Source organism: Hemicordylus capensis, chromosome 4 (assembly GCF_027244095.1).
Source record: "Hemicordylus capensis ecotype Gifberg chromosome 4, rHemCap1.1.pri, whole genome shotgun sequence".
NCBI lineage: Eukaryota > Metazoa > Chordata > Lepidosauria > Squamata > Cordylidae > Hemicordylus > Hemicordylus capensis.
The window spans coordinates 63,475,390-63,503,067 of NC_069660.1; the positions used below are offsets into that span (position 1 = coordinate 63,475,390).

The 27,678-nt window shown below is 43.8% G+C and overlaps 1 protein-coding gene across 10 annotated transcripts in view; it reads left to right on the plus strand.

Moving 5' to 3' along the window:
• Positions 1-27,678, plus strand: part of PLXNA2 (plexin A2) — a 615,006-nt gene that overhangs the window by 272,395 nt on the left and 314,933 nt on the right. The window lies entirely within an intron of this gene.

Consider the following 27,678-nt stretch of genomic DNA (forward strand, 5'->3'; position numbering starts at 1 on the left):
TTAAGATCTTTAAACACTAGAGTTATATGGTCTTGATGACATATTCCAACTTGGCAACCATATTTGGGAGCCATATTCTCCATAACTTGTGATATCCAAATACCATTCAAAGTGGACCTAGCTATCCATGGTCCAAAAATAAGCACCTGACTTTGGTATATGTGGGTACAGAAAGGGTTAATACCCGCCTTTCCTCCGTTTCTAGGTGTCCGGAAGTTGCCTCCGAGGTCATTTTGCTTAAAGGAGTCATTTTGTGGCTCTTCTGTCAATTTTTAGCATACTTTCCTACTGGCATATGAGATCACCCAGCTGTGTGTGTGTGTGTGTGTGTGTGTGTGTGTGTGTGTGTGTGTGTGTGTCTCCACCCCCTATCAACTTTGCAATGCCTTGACCAATATGAACCAAATCAGGTACAGTTGTAGGGACGCATAGGGACACCACAATGGCATAGTTTGTGATGATGTCATCCACCCTGATTCAAGATGGTGGATGTATAAACCTTTGAGGCGCAAGTGGGCTAACTTATGAACTGCTTGATCGATTTGAACCAAATTTGCTACAACTGTAGGGGCACATAGGGATTCCCCAATGGTGTAATTGTTGATGATGTCATCCACCCTGATCCAGGATGGTGGACATGTGAACTTTTGAGGAGCATGTGCACTAACATGAGGACTTTCTAACCAATTTGAACCAAATTTGGTACAGTTGTATTGAGTGACACACAGGGACAGCTCATTAATGTAATTTGTAATGATGTCATCTATCTATCCTGATCCAAGATGAGCATGAACATTTGAGGTGCAAGAGATCTAACTTGTGGACCTCAATTTGAACCAAATTTAATCCAGTTGTAGAGACCGTGAAAGGAAAGTAGTCAGATTAGTTCTTACTAGAACTTGTTTAAAAATACGATTTTTCAAGGAAAATCCCAGTAATTAGAGTATATGGAGTTCCACAAGGTTCCATACTGTCTCTAGTGCTCATCATGAGATTTGATACAGGGTGTTATCAATATGCTGATGATACCCAAATTTCTTCCTATCAATTTCAGGAAATAGTGGTTTGGGTCCACTCTTAGTAATGGTCCAATACTATGTAGATAGTTTTGTTGGTTTATATCATAAATATGCTATATTGATTTGTATTGAATTATTGATTTGTGTTGAATTAAATTGAATAAATGTAAGAATGTCCCACCCCCACCCCCCAAAAAACTTTGGCAGTAAGCTTCCAGCTCATTTCCTATGGAGTTGGGTTTAAGATAGTATTGATGACATCAAGCTACCTGGCTGTTTTTATTATACACTAATATAATGTTGTACCCAGGCTTTCTGCACCAATGATCCATATGCTGGTATGAGTGTCTCTTTATGGTTTATTGTTACAATGTGTAAATTCATTCTTACTGTCTACAGTGGTACATTTGGAATTAGCCAGGGGGAGAACCTTAGTTCTAACTTGTAGAACTGTCTGAAGATTTTAATAAGAATTCCCATACATTGTAGGTCATCTTGCATTCCTTCCTGAATTCTTCCTGTATGAGGCTGACAATAGTCAGGCAAACCCTGTAACTGGAAAAATAACTAGAAAATTCGTTCTTGCTTAGCTGTCATCTATGACCACACTGCAGTGAACTGCCTAAGCTAAGTATGTTGTTAATTAGGCTGTTAATGAGTGTGATGTCAGAGTCCCTTGTTATGGATTGAGTTCCTGTGCTGAGTGCATAATGGCAGGAGAGAAGCATGGGAAACTGAGGTTAAATGACTATGGAGAATGTCCCCCACCCAAAGATTGGAAATATTTCATTTTAGCCCATCAGGTACCATGAGATCAAGAATCCAAGGTACAATGGAATAAGGTTAGCATTCAAAGGAGATAGTAATCTAATAAAGTTTGCATTGTTCCCCTCTCCCATTCCTCACTGGTACTTTCTACTATGCTGTTGCCTTCACTTTGAGGACCTCTTCATCTCTGTCCATCAAGTCAATGCTGTATCTTCATATTAAGCTCCTCATTCAATCTAGAGATGGTCCTCCATAGCTCATATTTTGCAAAGCTGCATGGGTTGATCTGTATTCTTGGGAACACATTCATTCTCAGGGTAAATCTGGCAGTGCTTTGCTTACTTAGTAGTAATCTCCACGCAGCATGAGCCATTTTGTACCAGCAAATTTTATTCTGCTGTGCTCATGAAAGGTTATGCAATTGGGCAAAGCTACTATCTAAAATCCAATCTTCCTGCCGTGATTGCTCGTCTCCCCTTGTTGGACAAAATTGGGCTATTTCTGAACATCCAGAAGACAGCAGGAAAGAGATTATGCATCAGATTATGGTTATCTTCCAACTCTGAGGATTGCCATCCCAAAAGAGAATTTGTCAGGGCAGTCAACTGCGGAGAAGTCACTACCAGCATTTCAGACTAAACAGGGAACTGGAGCAGAAAGGCTGCTTTACATGGACTTCAGCAAAAGGAAAATATTATTTCATATTTATGTTACTGACACCAATGCAGTGGTGTGTGTCACAAAAGAGGGGGTGGAAGATTGGCAGGCATAAGAGGAAGTCAAAATACATTCTTTTATGTAAAGTCACACAGACTTTGAAACTGGGCTGGTTTATGTACATTCTGAGAAGTGATAATAAGGCTCTACTGATAAAATCTGCCATCAAAGGCATGGATGAATACACTTTTGAACAGTTTGCCAATCCAATTTTTCTAGCTGTATAAGATATATTTTCTTGCTCTGTGGTCTCTGTTTCTTTATTTTAGCGTAAATGTTTCCTTGTAATGAAAATCAAGCCCAGATTTTCAGGATGGGTGTATAATATCACCACTCTAGTCTTTTCATTATTGGTACATTTAATACCTGGTCTGATACAATTCTGGAAAAGATGTTGTCATATAAATTAAGAAGAATTAAGATGTTTAATTAAATTGATATTTATACTTAAGAATTGGGAGAGTACGGACATGGTACATTTCTAAAGCGGCCCATGTGCAAACTGATGAAAGAAATGTGGTGTAGATAGTAATGATGATTATTCCTATACCATGTAGAGGACACTTTCCATATATAAGTCTCCCTGTACATTGAGATCTGGAAGTGAGGCTCTGCTCCAGGTGTCTTCTTTGTCTTAAATGATCTTCTGCCAAGTGCAAGGCAAACCTCTCTGGGATGTTTAGGAAGTAAGCAGAATAATTTCTATTCCAACAGGTTTTGGGAGCAGAGTAGAGATTTGTGGTATAGTCTGGAGGTGTTGAGATTGGAATTCTGGGATCTGGCTTGCATCTGTTTTAGATTGGGTCAAAGAACCCACTTCAAGGAACCAAATGGATATTTTTATTTTCCGGACCACTGTCCCCATTCTAAACTTACAAAGGCAAGGGAGGAAGTGGAGAGGGCACATAGTATTTGTAGGGCCTGAAGATTCAGACCCTGAGGATGCCATCCATAGACACTGCAGGACAACAGAGACACCAGGAGCTATGGGAATTACATTTTCTGCAGCCATTCTAACAAATATTAATATATATACATATATTAAAAACCCTTCAGTTTAAGGGTTTTTGAATTTAATAATTCAATACAAGTTAAATTGTCACCTTAACTTCTGTGCCATGTAATCAGTATTCATAAAGTCTTATGTATAGGCTCCATGCACCCACATTTCAGCCTGGTCTTTCATCTCAGCGTTGGGTCGGTGAGAGAATATGTCCAGGCAGAAATTCAACAGGTTCAGTCTCTTCAATAACTTGTTAGAGATGCACTTGATGAATTTTTGCCTGATGCATCTCTGAGTCACAGTGTTTCCCCAAACACTGTTGGGCCATTAGAAAAATTCAAAAACTACGAAACCAACATACAAGCAAGCTTTTGAATTCCCCAAAACTCTTCATCAGGCTGGATGTCAAGCAAAGCAAAAAGGAGGTGAGGAGAGGAGAGCTGGGCAAGTGGTCAGTAGAGCCCGAAGTCTACAGTTTAACACTCTATTGATGGAGGTGGAGTTTTAGCCGGAGTTGTGTAGTCGCAGGGCCGGATCCAGACCACGTTAGTCAGGACCACTCACTGAAATTAATTTAGTCATCTCTCATTTGTGTCAATGCTGCTTGGTCATGATCACCTGGCTTGATCTGGATCCTACTCTTAATTGTGCACGTTGTGAGGCGAACCTAATAAAACCCGCGCAGCTCCTCCAAAACTCCTTAAAAACAGTTACGTGGCAGGCGCTGGGCATATTTATTTTTTAATGGTGAAAGAAAACATGAAGAAGAGTAGTGGGGACCTGGTGTTAAAGGGAAGGGGGCAATTCTGAGATGGCGGGGGCGCAGGGCATTGTAGTGGTGGATGGCTCGTCTTCCTCGCTGGGGAGACGAGGCACTATTCAGGGTGGGAGAGGCAATGGTGCACCAGACCATGCTCGGAAGGTCGCCTGGGTCCAAGAGCTGCTGCCGCTGTGCTTGCGCACTGGAGTGTAGCAGGTGTTCCCCCATTCTCTCTCGCAGCGCACACTTCTGTGCCCCCTCCCAACTCCCCTGTATGCACCAATCACAACAGCCTGCCTTTGGGGCCACGCAGCTCACGTGGTCCCACATGCTGCCCACGTGTCGCTGCGAGGCGAGCCAAGGCAGCCCTCCTCCCTCCCTCCGCCACTTAGCCATCACCGCAGCGTGATCCCTGCCAGAGGTTGTCCCCCCACCTGGCGAAGTCATAAAGGGGACTGCTGTCTTCCACTGGCAGTGCAGACCAGGGGGTTATAGGGGGCTGAGGGACCACAACGCCCCACCAAAGCAAGAGGAAAATGGCGTTCCCTCTCAATGTGCCTTGGCCGCAACAAGCAGCTGGTTTTAAATCGGTTGGGATCGGACACGAACCGCGCTGGGCATCAAATCCCCAGGATCACTTCATTCCAGTGCCATTCATCCACTGACCCTTTTGCACGAATGCACAAAATGGTCTCTTGCCTCTCCCTCGCACCACGCCGCCTCCCTTTGCCACTTAGCCCTCCTTGGTGTGTGTGCTTGCTCCCCCTCCCCCGAGGAAGGTCCACCTGCACTCCCTCTCTGTAAAGCCCGAGCCAAGGCGGCCCTCCTCCCTCCCTCCACCGCTTAGCCCTCGCCACGGCATGATCCCAGCCAGAGGTTCCACCCCCTGGCGAGGTCACAAAGGGGACTGCCATCTTCTACCGGCGGTGCAGACCAGGTGGTTACAGGGGGCCGAGGGACCACAACACCCCACTGATGCAAGAGGGAAACAGGTTTTCCTCTCAAGGCGCCTTGGCCGCAACAGGCAGCTGGGTTTCAATCAACCAACCTTTGGCTACAAATAATGAGCATGCAAGAACCAGCAGCCCTTCAAGTGGCGCCCACTACCATACCTTTTCCTCGATGCCCCCATGCCGCATACAGTTTGAAGCTGTAAATATAGGGAATAAGATACCTGTAGGAAGATCTCAGCAGCACGTGGAGGCAAGGCGGAAGCAAGGTCCCGTGCCTCCATGATACTCCTCCTCTCCCTTTTCCATGCCATGTGGAAAATTGAGGAAGTGGGTGCCTTGACTGCAGTTGTTGGGGGGGGGGTTTGACTCCCAGTCAGGGACCGGCACTGGTCCAGGGACCGGTGGTTGAGAAAGCATGCTACAGCATGGGTAGCAACAGGGGAGAGGGGTAGCCTTGAAACCACACAAAGCTGCAGTATCAGAGCAGATGTTTCCACCCTCCTCTCTCTCTTCTCTCCTGCCCATGCTGCAATTATAGCCACTGTGTTATCACCTGACCCTTGGCAAGAGCCTTTTGGGAAGCTCATGGGGCTGCCCAGAAATGAGGTAATGATTGTATGGACTCTGTTTTCTGTAGCACATCAGTCTGTATGTGGGGGTCACTGTCTGCTTTTGCCCTCATTGCTCTGTGATCCCTTCTGTCTCTCCACTTGTAGTCAGAAATACTACCTCAATTTGTTATGTTCTGGAACATAAGAAAAAGATATGTCATTACTGCTCCAGTGTCACTGAGTTCCACAGATCAATTGGTTATTGATAACCAAAATAAGTGGTTTTTGCTATGGAATCTCTTCAGTCTGCAGAAATACACATCTCTTCCACTTGCAGACATGCTACTAATATATGACTTTTCAGATATGAAAGAAGTTCCTCTTAAATGCTTGGGAGGATTCAGAGACTTTATCCAGTTCTCTGCAATTCTTCCAACTGCTAATACTAATTTTGGCTGAGCTGTGAGCAATTGGTGTCAAACTGGGCAGCTTTCCAGGACTGAAAGTGCCTCTAGAATCCAGTACAGGTTATTTGAGGACCACAAGTGGATGCTGGGAAAGAATCTCCTGCATGGAATTGATGACACATTCTCTTAGCAGCCAATGCTGTGGATGATGTCATGTTGCATCAGGTGCATCTTTAGCAAATGATTGTAGGTTGATTGTGTACCTCTTGAATTTAAACCAGGAAGTTCACTGTGGCCTCCATGCTTATCTAAGTGACTCTCAATTCAGAAACCAAAATAAGTGTGTTACATGCAGGATTATTAGCATTATCAGCAGTAGGTGGACTCACTGGCACCCTTCTCTTGAGTTCTGTGGATAGGCCTCCTACCTATTGGACTATGAAATGGGCTGGCAGTTGTGAATTGATCTACACTCTTCCATTCCCTCTCTTAGCCCTGTCAAAAAGGCTTTGCAGGCTGTTCATGGCTGTGTTTGTGCTGCCCACCTGCTTGAGTGTTCCATTCCTGGGAGCTGTTGGCTGCAGGTGTCAGTTCCAAACCTCCTAACAACTTCAGCCCTCTGTGGTTGGACTATAAAGCCACAGGGCCCAAAGTCAGGGATGACAGCAGTTGTATTCCAACAGAGCTGGAGGGCCGAAACTGTGAAGCCCTTAGCTAAGTATGGACGTTTCATGAGAATGTGGGCACGTGTGTGGTGAAAGAAAACATAATATGGCTGTCACATGAAGTGTGCTACATGTGTGATTCATGCAATTTCCTACATGGGAATGTAGGAAACTGATCTTCTCTGAAGTGAACAATTCATCTCAACTACATTCAGACTCTGTGCTAATGTAAGGAAAACGGCAAATGTCATTTAGCCTTGCCAATGTTGATTTGTGATTTTTTACACCCATCCTTAACGGCCTGGCTTGAAGATGGAGTGGCTCCTTGTAACTGTGAGGGTCAGCTCAAATCAAGCTGTAATTCTGTAGGAGGCCAAGCTTTATTTCATTGTGCAGCCTGTGTGTAATCACATTGATGGCAGTGGCATAATGTGTGTGAATTATAGGTGGCTGTAGAGGAGGTAAGCATCTCCTTTTGCTCCCTGTTTTTACTGTCTCAGGAGCAAAAGGAGCAAGATGTATAGATCCCAGGCAAGAATGTGTAAATCTAGGTGGAAAACCAGTCCTTGATAATGAAACACAGGGAGAAAGGGATTTGGTTTCCCATCCTTATGCCTTATTACAGAGTATTTCCATCACAATTACTATATTTGTAGCCTCTTCTTTCTTCTGTATGGTTTTGTCTGTATATGTACTTGTACTGGTTGGAGAAACTGAGATGCTGCCATTGTTCTTCAATGTGGGCTTCAGGGGAGTAATTTTTTCCGTGTATACATCTGTGAAAATCACGGTTGCAAACAGTTTTGTTTCCCTGTACAAACATACAAAGCAAGATGTGAAAATGGCTAACAAAATAAGTCAATCAAGCTGTATGGTGCTTGCCTTTTCTGTTGTTCAGCATCTTTCTGTGTATAGACTGAAGCAATGGAGCCCTTGAGCAAATAAACAGAAGTAATGTCTCCCAGATAAATGTGTCTCATTACACATTTTCTTTCTTGGCTGGGAAAGCCCATGCTGTGGAGGTAGTTCCCATTCAGGGTCACACTTTGCTGCTCACTACATATGTGCCAGTTTCAGGCCTGATTCATACGTAACATGAAACCGGAGGTTGGCGAACCCGCAGTTTCAATTTGGAACCGTGAATTGCGCTGCAGATGTTTGTCAAACCACAGCCCACCAAATTCCAGTTCCAGGAGAGGGGAGTCCCTCCCAACTGCTTGGCTACCAATGCTGATCCCATTGAGATCCACAACCAGACTGTGAGCAAAGCACTGACCTGTCAGTGGAGTTGCACCCACTGGCCACAATCTTGAAGGGGTGTGCTGAGTGATCTGCACATCCTTGGCAGGTAAAGGGCATTTAAATTCCTTTAAATGCCCTGCCCTGCCATGGCATACCAGCGCTTCTTCTGGCAGCGATGGCATCGGTGGCCCCAAAAGAGCCATGCACCCTGATATTCCCGCACAAGCACACATGCAGGGGTTGTGGGGGATATTTCCCTGTTACTCAGGGAGGGGAGCATGGAGATTTTCGAGGAGGGGTTATGTAGATGAGGGAGGGCAACGGATGCTGGGGGGTCTCTCCCACGATAACCTAGAAGGATGTTGCAAAGGGTCACTCCAGGAAAACAGCCCATCCAGACCCAATGAGCATCCTGCTAAACCGGCAGCTTCCTGCTAGCGGGCTCACCGTCTCATGAGGGTGACAGTCTTCTGGGGAGACCAATGCAGCTGTCAGGGCAGAGGTCAATCCATGGACCGTGAGCTCATGAGTTGAGCCGTCCCAGCTACTCACCCACCCAAGGGGCCCCCGCTTGTGTGAAGGTCCCAACTCTCCATAGTAAAAAAATAGAACAGAATCTCCACAACCTTCCCACTCCCATTCCCTGTGTGAAGACTTGCAGGCACCCAAAGGAGATCTAGACACTTCATGTAACATAACCTGGCCATGTGCATGGATGGGGGAGAAATTGGGATGGACCTTTGAACCCATGCATGATTCAAGGGCCTGGTCCAGTGTCATGCCATATGCAGATCTGACAGCATGGGGAATTGTGGGAGAAGGGAGCCCATGTTTTGCAGGTACCTTGGGATAGCAGGGTCGCAGCTTTGGGGTGCTGGCCAGGGTGCACATGTCTAAATAGGTGGATGAGCTGTCAGGCGGCAGTCACCAAGACAAGGAAAGCAGTTTCCAAGATACCCCTCTCCACAGCTTTCCTCCACACAGCAACGTGGCTTGATTTAGAGCCCCAATGGCTTGGCAATCCCATGACAGAGCAGTCTGTGAGAGAAGGGGATGGTTTGCCATCAGGTATCATGACTGAATTTCTTCCCCTTCCCCTCTGATGGTTCTTTTCATGAGTTTCAAGGGGGTGTCCCCACAGCCTGGCACTCTTGTCCTGGGCTGGACAAATGTCTTCAAGTACTCTCCTAAGACTGGAGCACTACTGACCCTGGTGACCAGCCTTGCTCATGAGTAAGCCTAGAGAGTGCAAACCCCCAAAGAGGAATGAGCTGTGCCCTCTTTGCCCAACCTTTCAGTGGGGAAAAAAAATAGAACTTTGCTGCTCCAGAATCCCTACTTGGGGCTCCTTTGTAAACCTGGCCAGAGGCACCCCCCCAAACCATTTGCTCCCTTCCTGGCAATGGGGTGCCCTGATCATGTTGGCTACGCCTCCCATTAGAGGGGCTGTCAACTGGGAAGGAGGACCATGTGGTATCTGCCCCAGGACTCCCTTGAGACTGAAAGCTCATGGGTCAAGTGAATCCCCTCAATAGGGCCCTTCATTTGCGGGGGCACCCACGCTACAACCCCCCTTTCAATATTCCCTCTAAAAATAATTCCATCTGTGGGCAGAATGAGTTTGATTCTGGATGATAATATCAAGGCAGTCTGTGTGCACATATTTTAAGAGTGAGACCTTCCTGATCTAAAAGTAACTGAGTGGACACTAAAAAACTTGTGTGCATGCATATGCACGCCTTAGAGGGAACACTGCCCCCCTTCTCCGTATGTGTGTGTACACTGATAGGTGTTTTTGATGCCCCGTGAGTCGGAGCCTGCCCGTGTGTGCGGACAAGGGAGACACCAGGTTCTGGGATGGACCTTTAAACCCATTCAAAATCTCTGGGCTCAGTCCAGCATTGCTCCATTTGCAGATCTCCCAGCATGGGAGCCCCGGTTTCCAGTGGCCTCAGAGCAGTGGGGTCGCCGTTTTGGGGCACGGGCAAGGGTGCACATGTCCACAAGGGTGGACAAGCTGACAGGGTGCACAGTTTAAGAGCTGTTTGGTGGCAGCACTTGCCAAAGTACCTGTCCCTGCATTTTTCCTCCATAGAGCATCCTTGCTCAGTTACTGAGTCCCGAATGTCCGGCACTCTCGTGAGAGAGCAGTCCATAGGATAATGGGTGGCAAGCTCTCGAATCCCACCTAGAAAATTTGATTTTAGTTCTCAAAGACAGGAAGAGTTGAAGAATGCAACAAAGTACCTCAGAGTGCCCAGTCCTAGTCCTCACAGACAGTTCTTCTCATGAGTAAACCTACCTCCCCCTTACCTTTCTGTGAAAAGTAGAACTTGGCTGCTCCAGAATCCTGCTTGGGCAGCCTTTTAAACCTGACCATGGGGACCCCCTCCCCACATGCCAAATGCTCCCCATCCGGCACTGTGATGGGGTGCCCTGCTTATATGGCCACCTGGAGTGTCTGTGCTTGTGAACATACGTCACTGGTGCTTATTTCTTGAGGAGAACAGCACTTGGTGCCCATCCTGTCATCCCATCCCCTTTCCCTCCTGCTTGCTAGGTTGGGAGACCAAAGGACACAGTTGGAATAGGGAATGCCCATTAAAGGATGACAAGGCTGCAATGAGGCGTTTCAGCGTCCCTGTTCCCAGGCAACTCCATAGCTGGATAGGTGACAGGATGGGCAGGGCTGGTTCGCTGAGAGGTGGTCAGCGATGAGCGCCACTGGTATAGAGCAGCCACGTCCCTGGGCAGGTCTGCACTGCCGCCTCTATGAAAATCATAGTGAAACCTTGGTTATGGCAGTGTCTGGAGCTGAATATAATGCTGCGGCAGCCAAACTGGAGGTCTCAGCGGCAAACCTTTGTGCAAATGGAAGGTAATCAATTTGGAGTTTGGTGAGGCAAACTGGAGATCGGTTTTCACATGTTTGGATGTACTGGGGTTCCAATCTCTGCCCCCTTTAACTCTGGTTTGGCATTTCATGAAATAGACTTGTTGTCACTGTTCTCTCTAAGGCGTGTGCATGTGTGCGCGCTCACAAATTTTTGGATGTTCCACTTTGTTCACTTTAGATCTCACTCAGGTTGAATCAGGAAGGCCTCATTCTAAATGCATATCTGCACACACTGCCTTGATACTGCTGCCCAGAACAAAATTCATACCACACAGAGATGAAAAAAATTAGAGGGGCCACTGCTTGTCTTGGTCCTTTCTTGCTCAGAGTCTATTATATGTGCTGAAGTTTATGAGGACATCTATTGCATTGTTGGGCCTGTTTCAAAAAACCTGAATAAAAAAATTTGATCACAAAGTTTTGTTTTCAGGTCCAGACCACACACAAGCACTGCTGACTATGCTGTGGATTGCTGGGCTTTGGAAGAGCATATATTTCTAGGGATATAAAAACTGGAGTTTCTACAGTCCTGAGTTGTTTCTTTTTAAATGTCCTTACTTACTGGTTCAGTAATAGACACTTAGCTATGGTTGTCATATCATCCTATCTGATTTCTGTACAGAGAAATCAGATGTAAAGAAGGGCTAAAAGAGGGAATAATTCACTCTACTTCATCTTAGGTTTCCTGAAGTCACTCTGTGTCTCAGCTGTCCTGTTAGCTTTAAGAATTGCAATACAAGAATTCATACCAATCCTAGAGGCTAAAATAATAATACAAAGGTACAGAAGTGTCCTTCATTCTGGAAGGAACTTGTCGAGAATTGCACCTGCAGGGGGATTTAAGTAATGGTCTCTGTATTTTTGTGAGTCATGGTTTTGCCAGTAAAGCTGCACCCAGCATGGCTGAAGGAATTGTGGAAGTTGCTAAGCCAAATCAGCACTTCCTTTTCCAACTATCAACTGTGGAAATGTGGCAGTTTCTTGAACAAGCTAAGCAATAGAACACAGCAAAACAAACAATTGCTAACGGATGTCTGTATTATGTCCCTACCGTGTGAAATAGCTTCTTATATTCTGCCTTGCCTTATTTGTGCCTTTTGCCTGCTACTTGTCTACAGGGATGGATTCTTCTGGCTTATTCAGACATGACCTTTGTTCAACTCCGAATATTGATCTTTAGAATAGGTACAACTTCAGACTGACAACCTGCCTGTTTCACACAGTATTCGCCATGTTTGCAATCTTTGTCCTTCCAGAACAGATGCTGATAATGGATTCAGACAGCCTGATTAATCACATGATCATAATCTTGTCACATATTATGGCTTCAGTGAATGGAAGGTGATTGAATCTTTTGTCACTCAGTGGCCGACAGCCAGAGCAATGAACCATTTGCAGAAAGACGTTGTGATAGTGCTAAACTGTTGCACTAGCTAATTGGACTAAATATGGAGCTTGCACACCAAACGAATGTTGTGCTGCTGCAAGCATGCTTGCTCAACAGTTGCATAACTGCAGCATGCCTCATTGGTTTTAATGGGAACATTAGTTGAAGAGTGCTATAGAGCAATAGCGTGATTTTGAAATCTCTGTGTTTTTACACAAATAAGCTAAAATCTTGCGCTAGTGCAAATTTGCTTACTCTGCCAGTGGTTCATTGCTCTGAGTGACAGCCAGTGTCTTTAAAATAAGTCAATCTATCAGAAGCTACTTGCATTTAACAATACCATCATTGTCTGAATACCTTGGCAGAATCTTCATAATATGCATTTTTATAGCAATAATATCTTAGGACACCTAAACATGGTACTAACATAAGAAAAGCCCTGCTGGAACAGGCCCAAGGCCCATCTATTCTAGCATCTTGTTTCACATAGTGGCCCATCAGATGACACTGGGAGCCTACAGGCAGAAGTTGGTTTTTTCCCCCCATTGAATTAAAGTACAGGCAGAAGTTGAGGGCATGCACTCCCTCCTGCTGTTACTCCCTTGCAACTGGTACTCAGAGGCATCCTGCCTCTGAGGCTGGAGGTGGCCAATAGCCCTCTAGCTAGTAGCCATTGATAGACCTCTCCAGGAAGTTATCCAAACCCCTCTTAAAGCCATCCAGGTTGTTGGCTGTCACCACATCTTGTGGCACAGAATTCCACAAGCTGTTTATGTTTTGTGTGAAAAAGTATATTAGGATTTTTATTTTCAATCTCCTTTCTAATGATCCTTAGCATGGAATTGGCCTTTTCCACCGCTGCCACACATTGAGTCAACACTTTCAACAAGCTGTCCACCATGACCACAAGATCCCTTTCCTGATCAGTTACTGACAGCTCGGATCCCATTAGTTTATGTGTGAAGTTGGGGTTTTTTGTTCCAATGTGCTTTATTTTATTTATTTATTTTATCATATTTCTATACTGCCTGATATGTACATCTCTAGGGTTTATACTTTACACTTGCCAACATTGAAACACATTTGACATTTTGTTGCCCACTCTCCCAGTTTGGAGTGATCCTTTTGGAGCTCCTCACAATCTGTTTTGGATTTCACTACCCAAAAGAGTTTGCTGTCATCTGCTGATTTGGCCACTTCGCTGCTTACCTCAACTTCTAGATCATTTATGAATAAATTAAAAAACACTGGTCCTAGTACAGATCCCTTGGAGACCCCACTTCTTACTTCTCTACATTGTGAATACACTCCATTTATACCTGCTTTGTTCCCTGTCCTTCAACCAGTTACCAATCCACACATGTACTTGTCCCCTTATCCCATGACTTCTAAGTTTTTTCAAGAGTCTTTAATGAGGAACTTTGTCGAAAGCTTTTTGGAAGTTCAGGTATACTATGTCAACCGGATCACCTTATCCACACACCTGTTGACACTCTCAAAGAACTCCAATAGGTTCATGAGGCAAGATTTACTTTTGCAGAAGCCAGGCATGGAGGGAGGCCATCAGCTGCCTGGGTTCTGCTGCTGCCATGGCCCCTTAGGCCCCGTCCCTGCATCTAACATCAGTTGCAGGGAGCATTTTGCCACACACCCCACATCTGATGTCGGACCCAGGGTGTAGTTACGCTCCCAAATGGGGCCGCACAGCCCCGTTTGGAAGTTACGTCAGCCAGTACTGTGTTCACAGCATGGCCAGAGTGACTCTCCCTGCACCGCTCTGGCCATGCTGCGAACACAGTGCTGGCCGATTTAGCTCCCAAACAAGGCCACAAGGCCCTGTTTGGGAGCTAAATCTCCCCCCCGCCCGCAACTGATGTCAGATGCGGTGTGTGTGTGTGTGTGAAGGCACGAGGCGCTGCCCTGAGGGGTGGTGGCCCGGGTTCTTTGAACCTGTCTGCTCAGTGGTGGCTCTGCTCCTGGCAGAAGCCATGCTGGTTCTCTCCCAGCAGGGCCTTTTCTTCTATGTGCTTAACAATTTTATCCTTGAGGATGCTTTCAATCTATTTGCCTGTATCAGACATTAAGCTAACTGGCCTGTAATTTCTGGATTGCCCCTGGATCCCTTTTTGAAAATCAGTATTACATTTTCTACTTTCCAGTCCTCTAGTACAGAGCCTGATTGTAGGAATAAGTTATATATTTTGTCAAGGAGGTCAGCAATTTCACATTTGAGTTCTTTAAGGACTCTTGGATGGATGCCATCTAGCCCCGGTAATTTGCTAGTTTTCAATTTTTCCAGAAAGGTTTAGAACATTATATCTTGTCACTTCTATCTGATTCAGCTTTTTAGCCTCCGTCCCCGAAAAGCCTGGTTCAGGAACAGGTATATGCTCAGTATCCTCTGCCATGAAGACAGATGCAAAGAACTCATTTAGCTTCTCTGCAGCCTCCATATCCTCCTTAATAATCCCTTTCCCTCATTGTCTAATGGTCCAACCATCTCCCTCGCAGGTTTTCTGCATCTGATGTATTTAAAGAAGTTTTTTTTGTTATTTCCTTTGTTGCTTTTAGCTAAATGTTCCTCAAACTCTCTTTTCTCTTCCCTTATTGTCATCTTCTTCTTCTTTTTTTGCCAGAGTTTGTGTTCTTTTTTGTTCTCTTTATTTGGACAGGCCTTCCAATTTCAGAAGGAAGTCTTCTTCTCCTTTATGGCTTCCTTGACTTTACCTGTTAGCCATGCTGGCATCCTCCTGGACTTAGTGGTACCATGCATCCTTTTTGGTATACATTCTAACTGCGCTTCTAGTATTGTGGTTTTGAGTAAACTCAATGCATTTAGCATGGAGTGAAATGACTCTCCTGACTTTGCCTTTCACTTTTCTTTTCACCATACTCCTCATTTTGGATAAGTTTCCTCTTCTGAAATTCAAAGTGTCTGTGTTTCTTTATTTGGTGATTCTCTTCCTGCATGGATGCTCAATTGGATGGCATTATGGTCACTGTCCCCTAAAGAGTCGATGACACTCACATCACGCACCAGGTCCTGGGTGCCACTCAGGATTAAGTCCAAGGTCACCATCTCTCTGGTTGGTTCCAAGACCAACTGTTCTAGGGCACAGTCATTCAGTGTATCTAGAAATGTGACCTCTTTGTCATTACCTGACTGTGAATTTACCTAGTCTATGTGTGGGTAATTGAAGTCGCCCATTATTACTGCCCTGCCTCTCCTTGACACCTCCCTGATTTCCTTCTGCAACTCCCAGTCACTGTCAGCGTTTTGATCTGGAGGGCGATAGCACATCCCCAGTAGCACATTTCCTTTCAGGCCTTGTATTGTCCCCCACAGGGTTTCTGTGGAGGACTCCGGTCCTCCTAGGTTTTCTCGCTTGCTAGAGTCTACTGGTCTTTGCTCCTAAGTGTTTCTTCTAAAATATCTAAAACTGAATGCTGCCAGAGACAGGATAGTTAAGCCAGATGAACACGGTTGATGTAGCTGGACTGTTCCTTTTTCCTAAATAATGTGAACATGAAAATTCCCCCCTTTTCAGCCTTATTCCCCCCTTTTCAGCCTTAGCCTACTCTAGCTGTTCTGCTTATAATATCCATGTATTTTCCTAAAGCCATGTTTCTGCTCAGTAAATTCTTTATATTATTTTAGCATCCATAGTTTATCAACTCAATAATCTCATGATAAAGTTTCTAGAGCACTTTACATTACAGCAACTGTGTGCATCCAAATATTAAACCAGAAGCATGTATGAGTTGGTGTCACCTGACTGTGATGTCTCATAAGGAATTATGACTTATGAGCTTCACATGTAACAAACATAAATGCATGTGCTGCACCAGATACAAAAGCAGTGCAAAAAAAGCCCATCCCATTTTGCTTAAAGGATGCAGAGTTTTCATTGTTTTGCATTCTCTTCATCTCCTGCCCAGTCCAATGAGCATACATTGTCCTTTGCATATAATGAAGGCTTTGAATGTTTAATACAATTTTTAAAATGCTAACTAATCTTTCTTAATGTTCCACAGTTGCATGTTCTGTAATTGAATGTGTTTTATTTAGAAAATAACATTTAGTGCCACTTTGTATTTCCAATTATTTTTCAATTGGACTTTGAGGGTCTGATTGCTTTGTCATTTCGATACGCACAAAAGAGGGAAACATCAGAGAAGGCAAACAACAAATTATTTCCGGCCCTGATTACTGAGGAAGTTGATAAAATTGGATAACACAGGGCCAAGGAGATTTCATGGGACAAACCGATTGAAGCAAATGGAGTTTAAAGCCAGGGATAAGTTTGGCCTAGAGTCCAAATGTGCAGAGAAATTGCCTCAGTGGAGGAAGAAATGATGCTACTGACACAGGTGTGACCTGCTCTGTCTATTGACACAAAGATAATTAGTTTTCATGTCGTTATTTTGGGATGCTATTGTAGTGCATTATACATTAAGATAATCAAAAGAGAGGTCCATCTCCATCTACCACCAGCTCATCTGGCGGTGATTCGGGAGCGGGCCTTCTCTGTAGTAGCTCCTAGGCTGTGGAGTGCATTCCCTATAGATATTCGTGGTTTAACATCTTTACCAGCCTTCAAAAGAGCCCTTAAGACACTTTTTAAAAGCCAGGCTTTTAGTAATTTCAGAGTTTTAAATTTTTAATTGTTTAGATTTTTGAGCCCCTGGTGGTGCAGTGGTAAAACTGCTGCCCTGTAACCAGAAGGTTACAAGTTCGATCTTGACCAGGGGCTCAAGGTTGACTCACCCTTCCATCCTTCCGAGGTTGGTAAAATGAGTACCCAGAATGTTGGGGGCAATATGCTAAATCATTGTAAACTGCTTAGAGAGCTCCGGCTATAGAGCGGTATATAAATGTAAGTGCTATTGCTATTGCTATTGCTAATTGCTGTAATTTTTGAATGTTTAAAAAATAATTGCTTGTTGGAGTTCAATTGCTTTAAATTTTGAATGTGTTAGGTTTTTTTAATTCTTGTTTTAATAGCTGTTCTTGTTTTTTTGCTTTGTGAACCTCCTGGAGCCTCCAGAGTCAGGCAGTATATACATGAAATAAAATAAAATAAAATAAAAAATACCATATTTATCTGAATCCAAGTGCACATGAAAATGTGTGAACTTCAAAGTAAACAAATCAAGGAACAATATGAAAAAATATATTGTCCCAGTTGATTGTGGCTTGCAGGGGTGCATACTGGGAAATACATTCTGTTGGGAACTGATGCTACTGATGCATATCCATTTACTTGGTAGAAAGCTACCTTTCTTACTTCTGAGTAAATATGTAGCAGATTGCACTGAAATCCTAAAATTATGTGCCTGAGACTAAACTAAATGGAACTTGATCTAACTTGTGAGTAAATGTGCACAAGATTAGGTTGTGAGACATATAGAAATAATGAGGTTGGAGGTTGGCTTGTCATTTGGCAAGGTATGCAGAGGAAAGGCTCAGGTCCTCTCACTTGTGCATACCACTTGATTTTAAAATTAGACTCCATCCACTCTCTGTTTCATACATGATTGAGGTGGAGGTGGACGTGTGAACAACAAACATGGCGGTCATGTTGCACCTAGTTTGGCTCTGCTTCTTTTGAGTCTGTTATGCGCTCTGTTTCCTGCCCGCCCTGTGACTTTATCTGTTGTGCCTATGATATGACAACACCTAGATTATGGGACTGGGATTTAACCTCACCTAGAATCACAAAATATACGAGCCAGTTCTGTATACCCCTGTTGTCTTAATTGTAATTTGTGAGTCTATTTCCCCCTATTCAGGTGTTCGAAATAATGCTGCTCAACACCCTTACAGATATCAAAATCAAGTTGGAAGTCCTGCCTTGGCATGTGAAGGCAGGCCCTTCCCAGGCTGTCCATCGCAGAAGCGCCTGGCATCACAGTTACAGCACTTCTCTCTTCATACAAATGCTGCCATTTCTATGAGCAATCAGATGAGGGAGGTGATTGACATGCTAGGGTGAGACTTCCCACCCGCTTATTTCACATGTAAGCAAGTTCAGCAGCATTCTTTTGAACATCTGAATAAAGTCTATAAGAACAGTGAGAATAACTGAAGATACTTTCCAATGAGCTGAAGGTAACAAGTATGGAAAAGTATTTTTTAATTTAAATAATAATTAAGAGGTGGAAGAAAATTATTATGGGGAAATATGTGATAATGCTTTTAAAATCTACCTTGTTGACAGATGGAGTTTTTCAGGCTATGGAAAATAGCCAGTTCTGCCAATTTTACAGGTGTTAACTTTGTAATTCCATTAGAACTTCTCTCCTTATTTTCAGTTTCTTAAAAGTGAAAATCTTTTCAGCAATCCTCCCATGACAATTAAAAAATACATTTCTCAAATTCCATAAATTATTGGCAGACTATGGCTTGAGGAAATCAGTCTTCCCTTGCTCTTGAAGAGATCCAGCTTAAGCCTGGTTTTTCTAGTGGACATACAATTTCTTGGTAAGGTAACATTGTACCTAGGCAACAGCCAGACATTTTGAAAGCCTTCACTCTGTCACTGTTAGATCTCTGATATAATTTCTTCTTCAGCTGCAATAAATCATGTAGGGAGCCTTGTAACCGGGAGCTTCAAATAAAGGTCTGGTGGGAATAGAATGAGTAGTTTAATTTTATTTCATGTTGGGAAGACCTCAGGGAGCTTCTGAGTGGTTAAAAACTTTCTACAGAAATAGGTGTAAAGTTTGTCCTTGATTTACAGCTCAGTGCATTGTGGGTACGAGAAAGAATTCATCTTGGAGCTGTAAGCAAGATTCAAAATGCAGCTTTTGCTTTGTCCGTGTTTTTTTTTTTAATCCTTTCCTTTAGTGGCATTAAAGAAATATAAGCATCAGTTTAGAAACGGATGCAATGATTTCCTTTAAAATCAGCAGGTTCTCTGTGGAGGTGTTTGTATTGGTCCTGTTATTAATCATTCAGGCCAAGAGGAGCTTGGTACCACAAATCTCCTATTAACTGGGCACAGAGGGCATACCTTTTAAATTGGAGGCTCTCTTCTACTTAGCAGGAAGATAGCAACTAAATAGTAACTACTTTCCCTCTTTAACCCAGCATAACACCATTCACAGTGGCTGTTACTGTTATCTCCCTTGTGTTTCTTTTTAGACTGTGATTCCCTTTGGGACAGGGAACTTAATAGGGATGTGCAACATGTTTCGACATCAAAATGTTTTGACACGAAATGGGCCATTTCAAGTGTTTTAAGCTTGAAACAAAACATCTCCTGTTTTGAGCTTGGAATGAAACAACCCTGTTTTGATTGAAACCTTTCGAGTGCCATTTTGGAGGGCTGCTTCCCCCCCTGTTGATTGGTTTTCTGGCACTGGCTTTTGATTGGCTTGCAATCTCCTTGCTTCTTGGTTGGCTTGTTATTATACAAATCAAGTGTTGTCATGGGCAATTGTGCCCCACTGGCTGGGGGAGGTGGGGAGGAACACAAACGGAGGGAATTTCAAAACGTATTCAAAGGGGCTTGGAGGCAGAGTGAGCCCTTATGCCTCTCTTGAAGACAATACATCAGGAGAAGAAGAAGGAAGGTTTGATTTTGTGGTTTTATTTTCTCAGCACTGAGTGCAATATGTTGTGCTATTATTACTACAATAACGTTCTGGTTTTGCTGGATCTCAGATTGACAAAGGCAGCACTTGGGTGCCTACCTGCCTTCTTTGAGTTGTGTTTGTGAGATGGTGTTGTGGCAAGAAATGGACAGTGGCAGAGGTGTGTGTGCGTTTGTGTGTGTGTGTGTGTGTGTGTGTGTGTGGGTGTAATATTTCTTGGTGATTGCTGTGATGAGCCCATGTCTGGCCTTTAGACTAACGTGTGCTTCACTCACTGCTCTGGTCTGCTCTACAGTCTTCATTGCAAGCTGTACTCAGTCAAAATTGTTTTGTCTTTATTGTATGTATTGTTGTGAACCGCCTAGAGCAGGGCTGCTCAACTTTGGCCCTCCTGCAGATATTGGCCTACAATTTCCATAATCCCTGGCTATTGACCACTGTGGCTGGGGATTTTGGGGGATTTTAGTTCAAAAACAGCTGGGGGGGGGGGATAAGAGAGTATATTAAATAAATAAATAAATAAATAAGATTAAATTACATCTATTTCTCCTTATTAACCTCATCAGAAAATGGCATAACTTCTCTAAATGCAGAGGCAGTAATGGGCTGGATAAGGGATAACAAACTGAAGCTGAATCCAAATAAGATGGAAGTACTGACTCTGGGTGGAGGGGTGTGTGGTCTAGGACCTGAGAGATGGTTTAGCTCTGCCTGTTTTAGATGGGGTTACATTCCCTCTGAAAGATCAGGTAGATAGCTTGGGAGTGTTCCTGGATCCAAAAATCTCTCTAGTTTCTCAGGTTGAGGCAGTGGCCAGGAGCATTTATTTATCAGTTTCAGCTGATTCATAAGTGATGCCAATTTCTGCAGGTAAAGTAAAAGGTAAAGTGTGCCATCAAGTCAATTTCGACTCCTGGCACCCTTTAAAACAGTGGTACAGTAGTCAAGCCTGGTAATCTCCAGGCTTGACTACTTTAATGAACTCTATGTGGGGCTGCCTTTGTACTTAGTCCAGAAACTACAATTGGCACAGAATGTAGCATCCAGACTGATCTCTGGGACAACCCAAAGGGACCACATAACAATGATTTTAAAAGAAGTGCACTGGCTGCCAATATAGGAACATAGGAAACTGCCATATACTGAGTCAGACCATTGGTCTATCTAGCTTAGTATTGTCTTCACAGACTGGCAGCGGCTTCTCCAAGGTTGCAGGCAGGAATCTCTCTCATCCCTAGCTTGGAGAAGCCGGGGAGGGAACTTGAAACCTTCTGCTCTTCCCAGAGCGGCTTCATCTCCTGAGAGGAATATCTTACAGTGCTCACACATCAAGTCTCCCATTCATATGCAACCAGGGCAGACCCTGCTTAGCTATGGGGACAAGTCATGCTTGCCACCACAAGACCAGATCTCCTCTATATGTTTCCAAAAATATGTTTCCAAGCAAAATACAAAGTGTGGGTTATTACGTGCAAAGCCCTGAACAGCTTGGGTCCAAGGTACTTAAGAGAGCACCTTCTCTGTCATGAACCCTATCACCTATTAAGATCATCTGGAGAGGTCTGGGTACGGTTGCCACCGGCTGGTCTGGTGGTGACTCAAGACTGGGCCTTATCTGTGGCTGCCCTGGGGCTCTGGAATATGCTCCCTATCAAAATAAGAGCTGCTTCTTTTTTGTTTGCTTAGGAAGACCCTCAAGACACACCTGTTTTCTCAGGCCTTTAACGAAAATTAATTTTAAACTGTTTGTTTTTATCCCGTGAGATTGTTTTAACTTCTAATTCTGTGAAATTATTTTAACTTCTTATTCGTGACATTGTTTTAATTGTTTTAATTCTGTTTTATATTTGTGGTGTTTTAAACTGTGTATGCCACCAAGATGCACATATCAGGCAGTATATAGATAGATAAATCTTCCCCCCAACCCCCCCCCCCATAGGATCTTATGGGGGTTTAGGGGGAAGGTTAAACATTTGCTTGAAATATCCCACTTGCCCATTTCTTTTGTGGGTTGGGTGGTAGGTAGCACCCATCATGCCCTACAACCCAACCCACTTTGGTGTCCCTAGGACCTAGCCATGGGGAACAATGGGGTGTTTTGAGTTTCCCCATTGTTCCCTCCGGCCAAAATACTCAAAACATTTTGAGTTTTTTTAGTTGAAACAATTGGCGTCAACCACTGTTTCAATGAAACACTTCAGCCATCTGTGTTTTGTTTTGAGTTTAAAACAAAACAGAAAATGTTTTCACCCAGGCTTTTAAACTGGATTAAGCTTTTAAATTTTTAAACATTCATCTTTAATCCCTTTTTTGTTGATGTAAACTGCCCAGAGACAGAAGTTTGGGGCAGTCTACACACACACGCACACGCACACGCACACACACACACACACACACACACACACGTGTGTGTGTAATTGTGTGTGTGTGTGTCATTTTTATATGAAAATATAAAAAAAACACTCCTAGCAATAAGTACTGGGTTGACCTTGTTTGGAAACGTCATTGATAAAATATAGTCAGAACTTCTGGATGCTCAGTTCTTGTGATAATCAGATTGCTCTCAGCCGATTTCTGAATGTAGAACAATCCTAAAATATATCACTTTCATTGCAAACTTATGCATTTCTACTTAGAAGTAACTTTTCACTGAGTTTAAGGGTCTTACTTTCCTGTAAATGTCATAGGATTGCAACCTTAATGAATACGCTCCCTCCTTATCAGGAGCTCTGCAGTTCCTTGTGATATTCTTTTGGGCTGCCTCTTTAATGCATTTGGTGACACCAACTTCTCCACAGGTCCTGTGAGTTTGAGACTGTTCACTCCATTGCTTGACACCTTTCCTTTTGCCTCTTATTTTCTAGAACAGTGTGACATTCAGTCTTTTCATGGTGAAATGCTTCCTAAATTAAACACTGTCATGGCATTACACATTTGAAGAGTTCTCCCTAAGTGGGTATGCCTGCAGTTTGCAAGCTGCTTATTGCTTTGAATAAATATACAGGATTTCAGTGGGTCTATAATGTTATCCATCTAATGGTGCAGCGGGGAAGTAACTTGCCTAGGGAGCATGAGGTTGCTGGTTTGAATCCCTGCTAGTATGTTTCCCAGACTATGGGAAACACCTATATAGGGCAGCAGCGATACAGGAAGATGCTGAAAGGCATCATCTCATACTGCATGGGAGATGGCAATGGTAAACTCCCTCCAAAGAAAACCACACGGCTCTGTGGTCACCAGGAGTTTACACCAACTCGACAGCACAACTTTACCTTTATAGTTATTACTGAATTTAAGCTATAACCCTTAGAGCTAAAAACTGAGCTTACCAACTTCTCAATGTCTACATGCTCCTGAAACTCAGCAAAATACAGCATGACTTGTTCTAAAACTCAAAGATATTTATTTCTGTCTTCATTTTCAGTCAGAATCCATAATGAAATCACAAATTAGTGGTGTGTATGTGGGGGGCACAGCACAGAGCTGTTTTCATGAAAGCTGAAGATGGAGATGCTACACTGGCCAATACTTGTAAATGTTTTGGAGCCTCAGCAATGCCGCACTGGCCAATAGTACAGAATGCACTTTGCTAGAACAGCATATTGGCAGAAATATTTGTATCATTGATACAAGTATTTTCTGCCAATAAGAAAGCTTAAACACAGTGAGGTGATTCTCACAACCAGCCTTTTGTGGGTGAGGGTTAAGCCAGCTACAGAGGCTCTTCTGGAGCCACAGAAACCTCTCCTGCCCAGTGACTGCCTAATTGGGTAGCCTAGCTTTTGTACCCACTCTTTAACCTAGATGGGACAGAACCCCCACTCCCGCCACACTGTTCTACCTCAGCTTTTGATCATGTGGGTGATCGCTCCAGCTTCTGCAGCTCCTAGTAGCCAGTGGACATTTTTACAAGCAAGTCCAGAGGAAAATGGAACCAAGGAGAGGAATGCTGCTGCATTGCCGAGGGCAGTTCTACCTCAGCATTTGATCATGTGGTTGATCTGATCAGACCAGCTTCTGCAGCTCCCAGTAACCAGTGGCCATTTTTACAAGCAAGTCCAGAGGAAAATGTCACCAGGGAGAGGTGTGCTGCTGCATTGCTTAGGGCTGACCCTCCACTGCCTGTGCAGTGCATTGTGGGATACTGGAGGACTCCCAGCTCCTGAATGCAGCCCTGAGGAACACTTCTGTGGCATTCATGTGGGTGCACAGGCAGTGGAGTCCAGTGGAGGCTCTGATAGTGTGGGAGGGAGCAGATAGGTTCTTGACTTTCCTCCCAACTCCTCCCCATTTGGTCAGGAGAACAACTTCAGTGGCTGACATCTTGACTAATGAAGTACTTGTGTAATGAACAAAGATGCGCTAGCACAAGGTTGCATAGTTGAGCTAAACAAAGAGTTTCACCATTGCTCAGACATCCCACTTAAAACAAATGAGACATGCTGCAGTTGAGCACTGTTGTTCAAGTGCAAGCATGTTTGTGGAAGTGCAACACTAATCTGTAGCACACAGGAGCATAGGAAGCTAATCTGTAGCATGTAGGAGCATAGGGAGTACAGTCTCAGTACCTTCAAAGCTTGAACTGGGAGCATCGGTTCAAGGTTTGAATGTGAGCCATGACATAGGAACATAGGAAGCTGCCTTATACCGAGTCAGACCATTGGTCCATCTGCTTCAATATTATCCACAATGACTGGCAGCAGCTCTCCAAGGTTTCAGGCAGGAGTCCCTCCCAGCCCTAGCTGAAGATGCCAGGGACTGAACTCGGGGCACCTTCTACAAGGATGCTCTTTCACTGAGCTACAGCCCCATATCTTACAGCACTCACATGTAGCACCCATCCAAATGCAAATTGAGGCAGGCCCTACTTAGCAAAGTGGACAATTCATGCTTGCTATGAGACCAGCTCTCCTCTCTTAAGAGTAGATAGTTAGCGCAACAGCTTTGTACTAGTCTGGTTCAATATCATGGTTACATAGAAAGCTGCTTCATACCAAGTAGGCCATTGGAATAACCACTGAGAATAGCTCAGTGTTGTCTATTCTGACAGGCAATGGCTTTCCAAGTTTTCCTAGCCCAACTTGGAAATGCCAGGGATTGAGCCAGGGACCTTCTTCATGCAAAGCAGATTCTCTACCACTAAGCGACAGCCCCTTCCTTCCACAAGTGCTTTGTTAGTAAGAATGTCGGCCAGTGTTTTCTTGGAGCAGTATGATTGGTAGTTGAGGCCTGCACAGATGATGAAATGACCTCAAGATAACCTCTTTCATCCCAGGATAGTTTGGTTATCTATATAATCCTGCCAAGTGTGGCGAGGAGAATTTCACCACACATGAGATACTGCTTGTGTGGTAAAATGCTCATAGTTTGCTCTAAAAACTATCGAATTTTGTGTGTACTTGTGTGTTGGATGTGCCTCTGTTGTGACTGAGCTGTAGTTTGCTGTTGCTCCAACTAGATTTGCTCCAGTCATAAACAGTGGGGTTTCTTTCATCTTGACTGGATGTGGCTTCCTATTTTGAAAGGGAATTACATACATTGTTTTTGTTTGTCAGTCATTCCTAAAACCATTCTGATCCCTTCTATTTGCATTTGTTACCACATGAATTGGAATTATTGTCATTTGAATCCATTCACAAACTGTGGGTGATCAAATTAGAACAGTGTTGTTTTTCTTCTTCTGGTGAACTGCTATCTCAGTCTCAGTGCCTTTAGTTTAGGGTGTGCAACATATAACTCCAGCATGGAATGGTCCTAAGTAGATTCTGGCTACCGTAGTTCCTGGCTTTCTTCTCTCATATCTATAGCACTGGTGAGAAACCAAGGGCAAAGATCAGGGTGCACTTGTGATCTTCCTACTAAGATTTTCTTAAGAGCTTCATTCTTGGAGGAGCTGAGGGATTACCAACTCTTCGTAGATTGATGTAATTACATCCATAGAGGTTTACAGGCCCAGAAGGATTACAAAATGTGCTGCTGAATTCCAATTCCATCCCCCTTTTAGGTGCTAAGCCCTTTTGGATCACAGGACTGTGCAGGAGCCCCACATGTTCTATGGCAGAGAAGATGATGCAATCTGTACATATAATAATGTTTTTGAAACTTGCACCTAAGTTTGTTTACAAATACTACTCCTATTTGACACAGTGGGTCCTTGTGTTTAACAGATGAGATTTTACTTGAGATTTTTTTATATTTTATTTGGTAGAGATCTGGTTTTCCCCTCCGCCCCAGCTGCATTTATCTCCTGTGCAATATAATCAAACATCCAGCAGTCCTGCTTTCCAAGCAGCTTGGTGTCTGTGGCCAGCTACTGCAATGCTACAGTTTTCTGTATGGATATCTGAGGAAGGTTCATTTTTCACAGTGGTGGTCAGGTTCCTAAATTGCTTTTGACAGCTAGATTAGCTGATATATAGAACTGGGTGGAACGATAGAAAAAAAGGTGAAGGTGCTCGAACAGGAAGGACGATAGAAGGTAGTTTTAAAAATGACACCAAACAGCTGCAGTAGAAGAGTGTCAGGGTGCAATCAGCTCAAAGAATGAATGGCCATGTTACAAAGTCTAGTACAATACATTTCTATATCATCTCCATTCAGATTATCATTAACATTAGTTTGCAAATTATATACAGTACTATAATTATGTAAATGTATGCCTTGAGTATTTCTGCAGGCCATATATGGGGGGGGGAAGCTATATATGTTGCCCAGTAGCTTTCAAACAGTAATTAATGTGATTAATTAATTGACGATGGTGAGTCCAGATAAGCAGCAAGCAATGTTTGGTTCAGATGCAGGGTATTTAAAGAAACCCATTAGGTTATGACAATCATTTTCAGGCTTTCTACCCTCAGGGAATTTTTCTCATATTGACTTTATTGTTGAAGAATCCATGAATGTTGCAGGTTGTTTTGGTTGTACGCTCATTTTATGCAGGGCGCATGACCTCTCAGTTGTTGCCTTTGATCTGAGTCTGCCCTAGAACACACCCAAATGTAGTTGCACATTTGAGAGGAGAATCCTTGTGGTGGAAAGCTGCCTTTTAGGGAGCTCTGTTTGCTATTGTTGACTTTCTTGTTGAAGAACTCCTGAAAAGCTTCCAAGGAATTCCAGGATTCATTGAAGCACAGTTTGAAAAACACTGGAATATGGAGTTAATTCATTAATTGTCATTCTCAATGCTGTTGTGTGATGCCCTGCTTGAAGCCTGCTGCTGGCATCTCAAAGCACCATGTTTCTAACTGAGCTGGCGTTCTCTGTTCTCTGCCTCTTTCAGGAGATAAGCTGCTCTTATTAGGGAGACTGGGAAAGTACTGAGGAGCTCAAAATGTACATTCTGAGCACTTCTTTGTGGAGGGGAAAGGACTGCATGAAAAGTTGGAGTGGCCATTGAGACTTTCTTCCTCTTCCTATTACCATCCAGTGTGTGTATGTGTGTGAGAGAGAGGAACATAGGAAACTCCCATACCAGAGTCAGACCATTCATCTAACTCTCTCAGTATTATCTTCACAGACTGGCAGTGGCTTCTCCAAGGTTGCAGGCAGGAATCTCTCTCAGCCCTATCTTGGAGAAGCCAGGGAGGGAACTTGAAACCTTCTGCTCTTCCCAGAGCGGCTTCATCCCCTGAGGGGAAGATCTTGCAGTGCTCACACATCAAGTCTCCCAGTCATATGCAACCAGGGCAGACCCTGCTTAGCTATGGGGACA